Source organism: Ornithodoros turicata, chromosome 1, assembly GCF_037126465.1.
Source record: "Ornithodoros turicata isolate Travis chromosome 1, ASM3712646v1, whole genome shotgun sequence".
NCBI classification, from domain to species: domain Eukaryota; kingdom Metazoa; phylum Arthropoda; class Arachnida; order Ixodida; family Argasidae; genus Ornithodoros; species Ornithodoros turicata.
In genome coordinates, this window is record NC_088201.1 from 35,956,944 (window position 1) to 35,972,371 (window position 15,428).

Below are 15,428 nucleotides of genomic sequence, written 5' to 3' on the forward strand. Positions count from 1 at the left end.
GTCGGTAAGGAACGTCGAAAAGTGGGAAATCGGGCGTCCCAGTGAAGGTAGATGAAAAAAAAAAGCGTCTGGTCGGGAGCGGCTGATGTCAAACAGAGTGTCGTTCTACTGGGCATGACAATGAGAGGACAGTGCTCTTACCTGCTGAGGCAATAAGCGTTCTTCGGTGATGAACATCGCACAGTGGAAAATCGGGCGTCCTAGTGAAGGTGGATTGAAACAAAAGCCTCTGGTTGGGAGCGGCTGATTTCAAACAGAGAGTCCTTGTATTGGGCATGACAGTAAGAGTACAGTGCGCTTACCTCCTGAGGCAATAAGGGTCGTTGGTAATGAACGTCGAAAACTGGCAAACCGAGTATTTCGGTGAAGTTAGATTGAAACAACAGCCTCTGGTTGGGAGCGGCTGATCTCAAACAGACTGTCTTTTTACTGGGCAGGACCGTGAGAGGACAGTGCGCTTACCTTGTGAGGGAATTAGGGTCGTCGGTAATGAACGTCGAAAAGTGGAAAATCGGGCGTTCCAGTGAAGGCAGATTGAAACAAAAGCCTCTCGTCGGGAGCGACTAATTTCAAACATACAGTAGTTCTACTGGGCATGACAGAAAGAATAAAGTACGCTTACCTCACGAGGCAATAAGGGTCTTCGGCAATGAACGTCGAAAAGTGGAAAATTGGGCGGCCCAGTGAAGGTAGGTTGAAACAAAAGCCTCTAGTCGGGAGCGGCTGATTTCAAATAGACTGTCTTTCTACTGGGCATGACAGTGAGAGGACAGTGCGCTTACTTCCTGAGGCAATAAGGGTCGTCGGTAATGAACATCGAAAAGTGGAAAATCGGGCGTCCCAGTGAAGGTAGATTGGAACAAAAGCCTCTGGCCGGGAGCGGCTGATTTCAAACAGACTCTCGTTCTCCTGAGCAATGAGAGTCGTTGGTAATGTACAAAGTGGAAAATCGGGCGTTCCAGTGAAGGTAGATTGAAACAAAAGCCTCTGGTCGGGAGCGGCTGATTTCAAACATACTGTCGTCTTACTGGGCATGACAGTGAGAGGACAGTGCGCTTACCTCCTGAGGTAATGAGGATCGTCGGTAATGAACGTCGAAAAGTGGAAAATCGGGCGTCCCAGTGAAGGTAGATTGGAACAAAAGCCTCTGGCCGGGAGCGGCTGATTTCAAACAGACTCTCGTTCTCCTGAGCAATGAGAGTCGTTGGTAATGTACAAAGTGGAAAATCGGGCGTTCCAGTGAAGGTAGATTGAAACAAAAGCCTCTGGTCGGGAGCGGCTGATTTCAAACATACTGTCGTCTTACTGGGCATGACAGTGAGAGGACAGTGCGCTTACCTCCTGAGGTAATGAGGATCGTCGGTAATGAACGTCGAAAAGTGGAAAATCGGGCGTCCCAGTGAAGGTAGATTGGAACAAAAGCCTCTGGCCGGGAGCGGCTGATTTCAAACAGACTCTCGTTCTCCTGAGCAATGAGAGTCGTTGGTAATGTACAAAGTGGAAAATCGGGCGTTCCAGTGAAGGTAGATTGAAACAAAAGCCTCTGGTCGGGAGCGGCTGATTTCAAACATACTGTCGTCTTACTGGGCATGACAGTGAGAGGACAGTGCGCTTACCTCCTGAGGTAATGAGGATCGTCGGTAATGAACGTCGAAAAGTGGAAAATCGGGCGTCCCAGTGAAGGTAGATTGGAACAAAAGCCTCTGGCCGGGAGCGGCTGATTTCAAACAGACTCTCGTTCTCCTGAGCAATGAGAGTCGTTGGTAATGTACAAAGTGGAAAATCGGGCGTTCCAGTGAAGGTAGATTGAAACAAAAGCCTCTGGTCGGGAGCGGCTGATTTCAAACATACTGTCGTCTTACTGGGCATGACAGTGAGAGGACAGTGCGCTTACCTCCTGAGGTAATGAGGATCGTCGGTAATGAACGTCGAAAAGTGGAAAATCGGGCGTTCCAGTGAAGGTAGATTGGAACAAAAGCCTCTGGTCGGGAGCGGCTGATTTCAAACATACTGTCGTCTTACTGGGCATGACAGTGAGAGGACAGTGCGCTTACCTCCTGAGGTAATGAGGATCGTCGGTAATGAACGTCGAAAAGTGGAAAATCGGGCGTTCCAGTGAAGGTAGATTGAAACAAAAGCCTCTGGTCGGGAGCGGCTGATTTCAAACATACTGTCGTCTTACTGGGCATGACAGTGAGAGGACAGTGCGCTTACCTCCTGAGGTAATGAGGATCGTCGGTAATGAACGTCGAAAAGTGGAAAATCGGGCGTTCCAGTGAAGGTAGATTGAAACAAAAGCCTCTGGTCGGGAGCGGCTGATTTCAAACATACTGTCGTCTTACTGGGCATGACAGTGAGAGGACAGTGCGCTTACCTCCTGAGGTAATGAGGGTCGTCGGTAATGAACGTCGAAAAGTGGAAAATCGGGCGTCCCAGTGAAGGTAGATTGAAACAAAAGCCTCTGGTCGACAGCGGCTTATTCAAACAGACTATCGTTCTACTAGGCATGACAGTGGGAGGACAGTGTGCTTACGTCCTGAGGCAATAAGGGTCGTCGGTAATGAACGTCGCAAAGTGGAAAATCCTGCGTCCCAGTGAAGGTGGATTGAAACAAAAGCCTCTGGTCGGGAGCGGCTGATTTCAAACATACAGTAGTTCTACTGGGCATGACAGTAAGAGTACAGTGCGCTTACCTCACGAGGCAATAAGGGTCTTCGGCAATGAACGTCGAAAAGTGGAAAATCGGGCGGCCCAGTGAAGGTAGGTTGAAACAAAAGCCTCTAGTCGGGAGCGGCTGATTTCAAATAGACTGTCTTTCTACTGGGCATGACAGTGAGAGGACAGTGCGCTTACTTCCTGAGGCAATAAGGGTCGTCGGTAATGAACATCGAAAAGTGGAAAATCGGGCGTTCCAGTGAAGGTAGATTGAAACAAAAGCCTCTGGTCGGGAGCGGCTGATTTCAAACATACTGTCGTCTTACTGGGCATGACAGTGAGAGGACAGTGCGCTTACCTCCTGAGGTAATGAGGGTCGTCGGTAATGAACGTCGAAAAGTGGAAAATCGGGCGTCCCAATGAAGGTAGATTGAAACAAAAGCCTGTGGCCTTGATCGGCTGATTTCAAACAGACTGTCGTTCTACTGGGCATGACAGTGAGAGGACAGTGCGCTTACCTCCTGAGGCAATGAGGGTAGTCGGCAATGAACGTCGAAAAGTGGAAAATCGGGCGGCCCAGTGAAGGTAGATTGAAACAAAAGGCTCTGGTCGGGAGCGGCTGATTTCAAAGACTGTCTTTCTACTGGGCATAACAGTGAGAGGACAGTGCGCTTACCTCGTGAGGCAATTAGGGTCTTCGGTAATGAAGGTCGAAAACTGGAAAACCGAGCATTCCGGTGAAGTTGGATTGAAACAAAAGCCTCTGGTCGGGAGCTGCTGATTTCAAACAGACTGTCTTTCTACTGGGCATGACAGTGAGAGGACAGTTCGCTTACCTCGTGAGACAATGAGGGTCATCGGTAATGTACGTCGAAAAGTGGAAAATGGGGTGTCCCAGTGAAGGTTTATTGAAACAAAAGTCTCTGGTGGGGAGCGGCTGATGTCAAACAGACTGTCGTTCTACTGGGCATAACAGTGAGAGAACAATGCGCTTACCTCCCGAGGCAATAAGGGTCGTCGGGAACACAGGTGGGGAGTAATGCAGTACAAAGTAATGCATTACCGGTAATGCATTACTTTTGAGTAATGAGTAATGGTAATGAATTACGTTTTGCCAGCAAGTAATAAGTAATGGTAATGCATTACATTTCGACTGAGTAATGCAGGGTGGCATTACTCATTACTTTTGTCGAATGTTCATTGTGCCACGTGAAGATTGGGAACATCCGGGTTTTCTTCAACCCCCCTTTAACAATCAGCACAAGGCAACAAGGAAAGAGAAAGGCGCAGCCTGGGGAATTCTGCAAGAGTTCAACAGTCGGCGGTGTGTGTCACAAGTGTCTACATGATGATATGACGGATTTTCTCTTGTGCGCATTTGGAGTAAAGGAAAATCAATGACATAGAAACATAGCCTCTACGAGGGTAATACGTAACAATTGCCGTAGGGATTCACTGTTTTGGTACGGTACCGTGTTAGCTTCTCTTGTGATGTCAGAGGTAGTTTTTCTGCCAGGACAGAACTGTAGGCTGGGCCTCATCTGCCGGCTCCATGATGCTAGAAACGGCATCATCTGCAATAAATCTTATCTATAGCTTTTGCCTATCAGACTCGCTTCTGCGGGGATTTAGTGGCACCGATTTGGGGACACTCGGGTGGCTATTGCCTATAGCAAAAAAAGCAAGGAAAAAACTTATGCATAGCACCTTTGAGGCTTATGCCCTAAAACATAAATGTATTGCCAGAGTAATGCCATTACTTCGTTAAAGTAATGGCATTACTAATGCATTACTAATATCCAAAAAGTAATGAGTAATGTAATGCATTAGTTTTTTTATACAAGTAATGAGTAATGGTAATTCATTACAAAATAAAAGTAATTTCCCCACCTCTGGTCGGGAATGAACGTCGAAAAGTGGAAAATCGGGCGGCCCAGTGAAGGTAGATTGAAACAAAGGCCTCTGGTCAGGAGCGGCTGATTTCAAAGAGACTGTCTTTCTACTGGGCATGACAGTGAGAGGACAGCGCGCTCACCTCGTGAGGCAATTAGTGTCGTCGGTAACGAACGTCAAAAACTGGAAAATCGGGCGTCCCAGTGAAGGTAGATTGAAACAAAAGCCTCTGGTCGACAGCGGCTTATTCAAACAGACTGTCGTTCTACTGGGCAATACAGTGAGAGTACGGTGGGCTTACCTGACGAGGCAATAAGGGTTGTCGGCATGGAACGTCGAAAAGTGGAAAATCGGGCGTCCCAGTGAAGGTAGATTGAAACAAAAGCCTCTGGTCGACAGCGGCTTATTCAAACAGACTGTCGTTCTACTGGGCAATACAGTGAGAGTACGGTGGGCTTACCTGACGAGGCAATTATGGTTGTCGGCATGGAACGTCGAAAAGTGGAAAATCGGGCGTCCCAGTGAAGGTAGATTGAAACAAAAGCCTCTGGTCGACAGCGGCTTATTCAAACAGACTGTCGTTCTACTGGGCAATACAGTGAGAGTACGGTGGGCTTACCTGACGAGGCAATAAGTGTTGTCGGCATGGAGCGTCGAAAAGTGGAAAATCGGGCGGCCCAGTGAAGGTAGATTGAAACAAAGGCCTCTGGTCAGGAGCGGCTGATTTCAAACAGACTGTCTTTCTACTGGGCGTGACAGTGAGAGGACAGTGGGCTTACCTCGTGTGGCAATTTGGGTCGTCGGTAATGAACGTCGAAAAGTGGAAAATCGGGCGTCCCAGTGAAGGTAGATTGAAACAAAAGCCTCTGGTCGACAGCGGCTTATTCAAACAGACTATCGTTCTACTAGGCATGACAGTGGGAGGACAGTGTGCTTACGTCCTGAGGCAATAAGGGTCGTCGGTAATGAACGTCGCAAAGTGGAAAATCCTGCGTTCCAGTGAAGGTGGATTGAAACAAAAGCCTCTGGTCGGGAGCGGCTGATTTCAAACATACAGTAGTTCTACTGGGCATGACAGTAAGCGTACAGTGCGCTTACCTCACGAGGCAATAAGGGTCTTCGGCAATGAACGTCGAAAAGTGGAAAATCGGGCGGCCCAGTGAAGGTAGGTTGAAACAAAAGCCTCTGGTCGGGTGCGGCTGATTTCAAATAGACTGTCTTTCTACAGGGAGTGACAGTGAGAGGACAGTTCGCTTACCTCGTGAGACAATTAGGGTCATCGGTAATGTACGTCGAAAAGTGGAAAATGGGGTGTCCTAGTGAAGGTAGATTGAAACAAAAGCCTCTGGTCGGGAGCGGCTGATTTCAGAGACTGCCGTTTTACTGGGCATGACAGTGAGAGGACAGTGTGCTTACCTCCTGAGGCAATAAGGGTCGTTGGTAATGAACGTCGAAAAGTGGAAAATCGGGTGTCCCAGTGAAGGTAGATGGAAACAAAAGCCATTGGTCGGGAGCAGCTGATTTCAAACAGACTGTCGTTCTACTGGGCAATACAGTGAGAGTACGGTGGGCTTACCTGACGAGGCAATAAAGGTTGTCGGCATGGAACGTCGAAAAGTGGAAAATCGGGCAGCCCAGTGAAGGTGGATTGAAACAAAAGCCTCTGGTCGGGAGCGGCTGATTTCAAACAGACTGTCGTTCTACTGGGCACGAGAGTGAGAGGACAGAGCTGCTTACCTCCTGAGGCAATTAGGGTCGTCGGTAATGAACGTCGAAAAGTGGAAAATCGGGCGTCCCAGTGAAGGTAGATTGAAACAAAAGCCTCTGGTGGGGAGCGGCTGATTTCAGACAGACTGTCGTTCTACTGGGCATGACAGTGAGAGGACAGTGCGCTTACCTCGTGAGGCAATTAGGGTCTTCGGTAATGAAGGTCGAAAACTGGAAAACCGAGCATTCCGGTGAAGTTGGATTGAAACAAAAGCCTCTGGTCGAGAGCTGCTGATTTCAAACAGACTGTCTTTCTACTGGGCATGACAGTGAGAGGACAGTTCGCTTACCTCGTGAGACAATGAGGGTCATCGGTAATGTACGTCGAAAAGTGGAAAATGGGGTGTCCCAGTGAAGGTTTATTGAAACAAAAGTCTCTGGTGGGGAGCGGCTGATGTCAAACAGACTGTCGTTCTACTGGGCATAACAGTGAGAGAACAATGCGCTTACCTCCCGAGGCAATAAGGGTCGTCGGGAACACAGGTGGGGAGTAATGCAGTACAAAGTAATGCATTACCGGTAATGCATTACTTTTGAGTAATGAGTAATGGTAATGAATTACGTTTTGCCAGCAAGTAATAAGTAATGGTAATGCATTACATTTCGACTGAGTAATGCAGGGTGGCATTACTCATTACTTTTGTCGAATGTTCATTGTGCCACGTGAAGATTGGGAACATCCGGGTTTTCTTCAACCCCCCTTTAACAATCAGCACAAGGCAACAAGGAAAGAGAAAGGCGCAGCCTGGGGAATTCTGCAAGAGTTCAACAGTCGGCGGTGTGTGTCACAAGTGTCTACATGATGATATGACGGATTTTCTCTTGTGCGCATTTGGAGTAAAGGAAAATCAATGACATAGAAACATAGCCTCTACGAGGGTAATACGTAACAATTGCCGTAGGGATTCACTGTTTTGGTACGGTACCGTGTTAGCTTCTCTTGTGATGTCAGAGGTAGTTTTTCTGCCAGGACAGAACTGTAGGCTGGGCCTCATCTGCCGGCTCCATGATGCTAGAAACGGCATCATCTGCAATAAATCTTATCTATAGCTTTTGCCTATCAGACTCGCTTCCGCGGGGATTTAGTGGCACCGATTTGGGGACACTCGGGTGGCTATTGCCTATAGCAAAAAAAGCAAGGAAAAAACTTATGCATAGCACCTTTCAGGCTTATGCCCTAAAACGTAAATGTATTGCCAGAGTAATGCCATTACTTCGTTAAAGTAATGGCATTACTAATGCATTACTAATATCCAAAAAGTAATGAGTAATGGTAATTCATTACAAAATAAAAGTAATTTCCCCACCTCTGGTCGGGAATGAACGTCGAAAAGTGGAAAATCGGGCGGCCCAGTGAAGGTAGATTGAAACAAAGGCCTCTGGTCAGGAGCGGCTGATTTCAAAGAGACTGTCTTTCTACTGGGCATGACAGTGAAAGGACAGCGCGCTCACCTCGTGAGGCAATTAGTGTCGTCGGTAACGAACGTCAAAAACTGGAAAATCGAGCGTCCCAGTGAAGGTAGATTGAAACAAAAGCCTCTGGTCGACAGCGGCTTATTCAAACAGACTGTCGTTCTACTGGGCAATACAGTGAGAGTACGGTGGGCTTACCTGACGAGGCAATAAGGGTTGTCGGCATGGAACGTCGAAAAGTGGAAAATCGGGCGGCCCAGTGAAGGTAGATTGAAACAAAAGCCTCTGGTCGGGTGCGGCTGATTTCAAACAGACTGTCTTTCTACTGGGCGTGACAGTGAGAGGACAGTGGGCTTACCTCGTGTGGCAATTTGGGTCGTCGGTAATGAACGTCGAAAAGTGGAAAATCGGGCGTCCCAGTGAAGGTAGATTGAAACAAAAGCCTCTGGTCGACAGCGGCTTATTCAAACAGACTATCGTTCTACTAGGCATGACAGTGGGAGGACAGTGTGCTTACGTCCTGAGGCAATAAGGGTCGTCGGTAATGAACGTCGCAAAGTGGAAAATCCTGCTGTCCCAGTGAAGGTGGATTGAAACAAAAGCCTCTGGTCGGGAGCGGCTGATTTCAAACAGACTGTCGTTCTACTGGACATGACTGTAAGAGGACAGTGCGCCTACCGCCTGAGGCAATAAGGGTCGTCTGTAATGAACGTCGAAAAGTGGAAAATCGGGCGTCCTAGTGAAGGTAGATTGAAACAAAAGCCTCTGGTGGGGAGCAGCTGATGTCAAACAGACTGTCGTTCTACTGGGCATGACAGTGAGAGGACATTGCGCTTACCTCCGGAAGCAATTGGGGTCGTCGGAAATAAACGTCGAAGAGTGGAAAATGGGGTGTCCCAGTGAAGGTTTATTGAAACAAAAGTCTCTGGTGGGGAGCGGCTGATGTCAAACAGACTGTCGTTCTACTGGGCACGAGAGTGAGCGGACAGAGCTGCTTACCTCCTGAGGCAATTAGGGTCGTCGGTAATGAACGTCGAAAAGTGGAAAAGCGGGCGTCCCAGTGAAGGTAGATTGAAACAAAAGCCTGTGGTCGGGAGCGGCTGATTTCAAACAGACTGTCTTTCTACTGGGAGTGACAGTGAGAGGACAGTTCGCTTACCTCGTGAGACAATTAGCGTCATCGGTAATGTACGTCGAAAAGTGGAAAATCGGGCAGCCCAGTGAAGGTGGATTGAAACAAAAGCCTCTGGTCGGGAGCGGCTGATTTCAAACAGACTGTCGTTCTACTGGGCACGAGAGTGAGAGGACAGAGCTGCTTACCTCCTGAGGCAATTAGGGTCGTCGGTAGTGAACGTCGAAAAGTGGAAAATCGGGCGTCCTAGTGAAGGTAGATTGAAACAAAAGCCTCTGGTCGGGAGCGGCTGATTTCAGAGACTGCCGTTTTACTGGGCATGACAGTGAGAGGACAGTGTGCTTACCTCCTGAGGCAATAAGGGTCGTTGGTAATGAACTTCGAAAAGTGGAAAATCGGGTGTCCCAGTGAAGGTAGATGGAAACAAAAGCCATTGGTCGGGAGCAGCTGATTTCAAACAGACTGTCGTTCTACTGGGCAATACAGTGAGAGTACGGTGGGCTTACCTGACGAGGCAATAAGGGTTGTGGGCATGGAACGTCGAAAAGTGGAAAATCGGGCGGCCCAGTGAAGGTAGATTGAAACAAAAGCCTCTGGTCGGGTGCGGCTGATTTCAAACAGACTGTCTTTCTACTGGACGTGACAGTGAGAGGACAGTGGGCTTACCTCGTGTGGCAATTTGGGTCGTCGGTAATGAACGCCGAAAAGTGGAAAATCGGGCGTCCCAGTGAAGGTAGATTGAAACAAAAGCCTCTGGTCGGGTGCGGCTGATTTCAAACAGACTGTCTTTCTACTGGACGTGACAGTGAGAGGACAGTGGGCTTACCTCGTGTGGCAATTTGGGTCGTCGGTAATGAACGTCGAAAAGTGGAAAATCGGGTGTCCCAGTGAAGGTAGATGGAAACAAAAGCCATTGGTCGGGAGCAGCTGATTTCAAACAGACTGTCGTTCTACTGGGCAATACAGTGAGAGTACGGTGGGCTTACCTGACGAGGCAATAAGGGTTGTCGGCATGGAACGTCGAAAAGTGGAAAATCGGGCGGCCCAGTGAAGGTAGATTGAAACAAAAGCCTCTGGTCGGGTGCGGCTGATTTCAAACAGACTGTCTTTCTACTGGGCGTGACAGTGAGAGGACAGTGGGCTTACCTCGTGTGGCAATTTGGGTCGTCGGTAATGAACGCCGAAAAGTGGAAAATCGGGCGTCCCAGTGAAGGTAGATTGAAACAAAAGCCTCTGGTCGACAGCGGCTTATTCAAACAGACTATCGTTCTACTAGGCATGACAGTGGGAGGACAGTGTGCTTACGTCCTGAGGCAATAAGGGTCGTCGGTAATGAACGTCGCAAAGTGGAAAATCCTGCGTCCCAGTGAAGGTGGATTGAAACAAAAGCCTCTGGTCGGGAGCGGCTGATTTCAAACAGACTGTCGTTCTACTGGACATGACTGTAAGAGGACAGTGCGCTTACCGCCTGAGGCAATAAGGGTCGTCTGTAATGAACGTCGAAAAGTGGAAAATCGGGCGTCCTAGTGAAGGTAGATTGAAACAAAAGCCTCTGGTGGGGAGCGGCTGATGTCAAACAGACTGTCGTTCTACTGGGCATGACAGTGAGAGGACATTGCGCTTACCTCCGGAGGCAATAAGGGTCGTCGGACATGAACGTCCGCGAATAGTGGAAAATCGGGCGGCCCTGTGAAGGTAGATTGAAAAAAAGCCTCTGGTCGGGTGCGGCTGATTTCAAACAGAGTGTTTTGCTACTGGGAGTGACAGTGAGAGGACAGTTCGCTTACCTCGTGAGACAATTAGGGTCATCGGTAATGTACGTCGAAAAGTGGAAAATGGGGTGTCCCAGTGAAGGTTTATTGAAACAAAAGTCTCTGGTGGGGAGCAGCTGATGTCAAACAGACTGTCGTTCTACTGGGCATAACAGTGAGAGGAGAATGCGCTTACCTCCCGAGTCAATAAGAGTCCTCGGTGTAATGAAGGTCGAAAACTGGAAAATCGAGCATTCCGGTGAAGTTGGATTGAAACAAAAGCCTCTGGTCGGGAGCGGCTGATTTCAAACAGAGAGTCATTCTACTAGGCATGACAGTAAGAGTACAGTCCGCTTACCTCACTAGGCAATAAGGGTTGTCGGCAATGAACGTCGAAAACTGGAAAATCGGGCGTCCCAGTGAAGGTAGATTGAAACAAAGGCGTCTGGTCGGGAGCGGCTGATTTCAAACAGACTGTCGTTCTACTGGGCATGACAGTGAGATACGGTGCGCTTACCTGACGAGGCAATAAGGGTTGTCGGCAATGAACGTCGAAAAGTGGGAAATCGGGCGGCCCAGTGAAGGTAGATTGAAACAAAAGCCTCTGGTCGGGTGCGGCTGATTTCAAACAGACTGTCTTTCTACTAGGCATGACAGTGAGAGGACAGTGCGCTTACCTCCTGAGGCTATAGGGGTCCTCGGAAATGAACGTCGAAAAGTGGAAAATCGGGCGGCCCAGTGAAGGTAGATTGAAACAAAAGCCTCTGGTCGGGTACGGCTGATTTCAAATAGACTGTCTTTCTACTGGGAGTGACAGTGAGAGGACAGTTCGCTTACCTCGTGAGACAATTAGGGTCATCGGTAATGTACGTCGAAAAGTGGAAAATGGGGTGTCCCAGTGAAGGTGGATTGAAACAAAAGCCTCTGGTCGGGAGCGGCTGATTTCAAACAGACTGTCGTTCTACTGGGCACGAGAGTGAGAGGACAGAGCTGCTTACCTCCTGAGGCAATTAGGGTCGTCGGTAGTGAACGTCGAAAAGTGGAAAATCGGGCGTCCTAGTGAAGGTAGATTGAAACAAAAGCCTCTGGTCGGGAGCGGCTGATTTCAGAGACTGCCGTTTTACTGGGCATGACAGTGAGAGGACAGTGTGCTTACCTCCTGAGGCAATAAGGGTCGTTGGTAATGAACGTCGAAAAGTGGAAAATCGGGTGTCCCAGTGAAGGTAGATGGAAACAAAAGCCATTGGTTGGGAGCAGCTGATTTCAAACAGACTGTCGTTCTACTGGACATGACTGTAAGAGGACAGTGCGCTTACCGCCTGAGGCAATAAGGGTCGTCTGTAATGAACGTCGAAAAGTGGAAAATCGGGCGTCCTAGTGAAGGTAGATTGAAACAAAAGCCTCTGGTGGGGAGCGGCTGATGTCAAACAGACTGTCGTTCTACTGGGCATGACAGTGAGAGGACATTGCGCTTACCTCCGGAGGCAATAAGGGTCGTCGGACATGAACGTCCGCGAATAGTGGAAAATCGGGCGGCCCTGTGAAGGTAGATTGAAAAAAAGCCTCTGGTCGGGTGCGGCTGATTTCAAACAGAGTGTTTTTCTACTGGGAGTGACAGTGAGAGGACAGTTCGCTTACCTCGTGAGACAATTAGGGTCATCGGTAATGTACGTCGAAAAGTGGAAAATGGGGTGTCCCAGTGAAGGTTTATTGAAACAAAAGTCTCTGGTGGGGAGCAGCTGATGTCAAACAGACTGTCGTTCTACTGGGCGTAACAGTGAGAGGAGAATGCGCTTACCTCCCGAGTCAATAAGAGTTCTCGGTGTAATGAAGGTCGAAAACTGGAAAATCGAGCATTCCGGTGAAGTTGGATTGAAACAAAAGCCTCTGGTCGGGAGCGGCTGATTTCAAACAGAGAGTCATTCTACTAGGCATGACAGTAAGAGTACAGTCCGCTTACCTCACTAGGCAATAAGGGTTGTCGGCAATGAACGTCGAAAACTGGAAAATCGGGCGTCCCAGTGAAGGTAGATTGAAACAAAGGCGTCTGGTCGGGAGCGGCTGATTTCAAACAGACTGTCGTTCTACTGGGCATGACAGTGAGATACGGTGCGCTTACCTGACGAGGCAATAAGGGTTGTCGGCAATGAACGTCGAAAAGTGGGAAATCGGGCGGCCCAGTGAAGGTAGATTGAAACAAAAGCCTCTGGTCGGGTGCGGCTGATTTCAAACAGACTGTCTTTCTACTAGGCATGACAGTGAGAGGACAGTGCGCTTACCTCCTGAGGCTATAGGGGTCCTCGGAAATGAACGTCGAAAAGTGGAAAATCGGGCGGCCCAGTGAAGGTAGATTGAAACAAAAGCCTCTGGTCGGGTACGGCTGATTTCAAATAGACTGTCTTTCTACTGGGAGTGACAGTGAGAGGACAGTTCGCTTACCTCGTGAGACAATTAGGGTCATCGGTAATGTACGTCGAAAAGTGGAAAATGGGGTGTCCCAGTGAAGGTGGATTGAAACAAAAGCCTCTGGTCGGGAGCGGCTGATTTCAAACAGACTGTCGTTCTACTGGGCACGAGAGTGAGAGGACAGAGCTGCTTACCTCCTGAGGCAATTAGGGTCGTCGGTAGTGAACGTCGAAAAGTGGAAAATCGGGCGTCCTAGTGAAGGTAGATTGAAACAAAAGCCTCTGGTCGGGAGCGGCTGATTTCAGAGACTGCCGTTTTACTGGGCATGACAGTGAGAGGACAGTGTGCTTACCTCCTGAGGCAATAAGGGTCGTTGGTAATGAACGTCGAAAAGTGGAAAATCGGGTGTCCCAGTGAAGGTAGATGGAAACAAAAGCCATTGGTCGGGAGCAGCTGATTTCAAACAGACTGTCGTTCTACTGGACATGACTGTAAGAGGACAGTGCGCTTACCGCCTGAGGCAATAAGGGTCGTCTGTAATGAACGTCGAAAAGTGGAAAATCGGGCGTCCTAGTGAAGGTAGATTGAAACAAAAGCCTCTGGTGGGGAGCGGCTGATGTCAAACAGACTGTCGTTCTACTGGGCATGACAGTGAGAGGACATTGCGCTTACCTCCGGAGGCAATAAGGGTCGTCGGACATGAACGTCCGCGAATAGTGGAAAATCGGGCGGCCCTGTGAAGGTAGATTGAAAAAAAGCCTCTGGTCGGGTGCGGCTGATTTCAAACAGAGTGTTTTTCTACTGGGAGTGACAGTGAGAGGACAGTTCGCTTACCTCGTGAGACAATTAGGGTCATCGGTAATGTACGTCGAAAAGTGGAAAATGGGGTGTCCCAGTGAAGGTTTATTGAAACAAAAGTCTCTGGTGGGGAGCAGCTGATGTCAAACAGACTGTCGTTCTACTGGGCATAACAGTGAGAGGAGAATGCGCTTACCTCCCGAGTCAATAAGAGTCCTCGGTGTAATGAAGGTCGAAAACTGGAAAATCGAGCATTCCGGTGAAGTTGGATTGAAACAAAAGCCTCTGGTCGGGAGCGGCTGATTTCAAACAGAGAGTCATTCTACTAGGCATGACAGTAAGAGTACAGTCCGCTTACCTCACTAGGCAATAAGGGTTGTCGGCAATGAACGTCGAAAACTGGAAAATCGGGCGTCCCAGTGAAGGTAGATTGAAACAAAGGCGTCTGGTCGGGAGCGGCTGATTTCAAACAGACTGTCGTTCTACTGGGCATGACAGTGAGATACGGTGCGCTTACCTGACGAGGCAATAAGGGTTGTCGGCAATGAACGTCGAAAAGTGGGAAATCGGGCGGCCCAGTGAAGGTAGATTGAAACAAAAGCCTCTGGTCGGGTGCGGCTGATTTCAAACAGACTGTCTTTCTACTGGGAGTGACAGTGAGAGGACAATGCGCTTACCTCCCGAGGCAATAAGGGTCGTCGGTAATGAACGCCGAAAAGTGGAAAATCGGGCGTCCTAGTGAAGGTAGATTGAAACAAAAGCCTCTGGTGGGGAGCGGCTGATGTCAAACAGACTGTCGTTCTACTGGGCATGACAGTGAGAGGACAATGCGCTTACCTCCCGAGGCAATAAGGGTCGTCGGTAATGAACGTCGCAAAGTGGAAAATCGGGCGTCCCAGTGAAGATGGATTGAAACAAAAGCCTCTGGTCGGGAGCGGCTGATTTCAAACAGACTGTCTTTCTACTGGGAGTGACAGTGAGAGGACAGTGGGGTTACCTCGTGTGGCAATTAGGGTCGCCGGTAATGAACGTCGAAAAGTGGAAAATCGGGCGTCCTAGTGAAGGTAGATTGAAACAAAAGCCTCTGGTGGGGAGCGGCTGATGTCAAACAGACTGACGTTTTACTGGGCATGACAGTGAGAGGACAATGCGCTTACCTCCAGAGGCAATAAGGGTCGTCGGTAATGGACGTCGAAAAGTGGAAAATCGGGCGTCCCAGTGAGGGTAGATTGAAACAAAAGCCTCTGGTCGGGAGCACCTGATTTCAAACAGACTGTCGTTCTACTGGGCACGAGAGTGAGCGGACAGAGCTGGTTACCTCCTGAGGCAATAAGGGTCGTCGGTAATGAACGCAGAAAAGTGGAAAATCGGGCGTCCCAGTGAAGGTATATTCAAACAATAGCCCCTGATCGGGAGCGGCTGATTTCAAAGAGACTGTCGTTCTACTGGGCCTGACAGTGAGAGGACAATGCGCTTACCTCCTGAGGCAATAAGGGTCGGTGGTAATGAACGTCGAAAAGTAGAAAAGCGGGCGTCCCAGTGAAGGTAGATTGAAATAAAAGCCTCTGGTCGGGAGCTGCTGATTTCAAACAGACTGTCTTTCTACTGGGCAT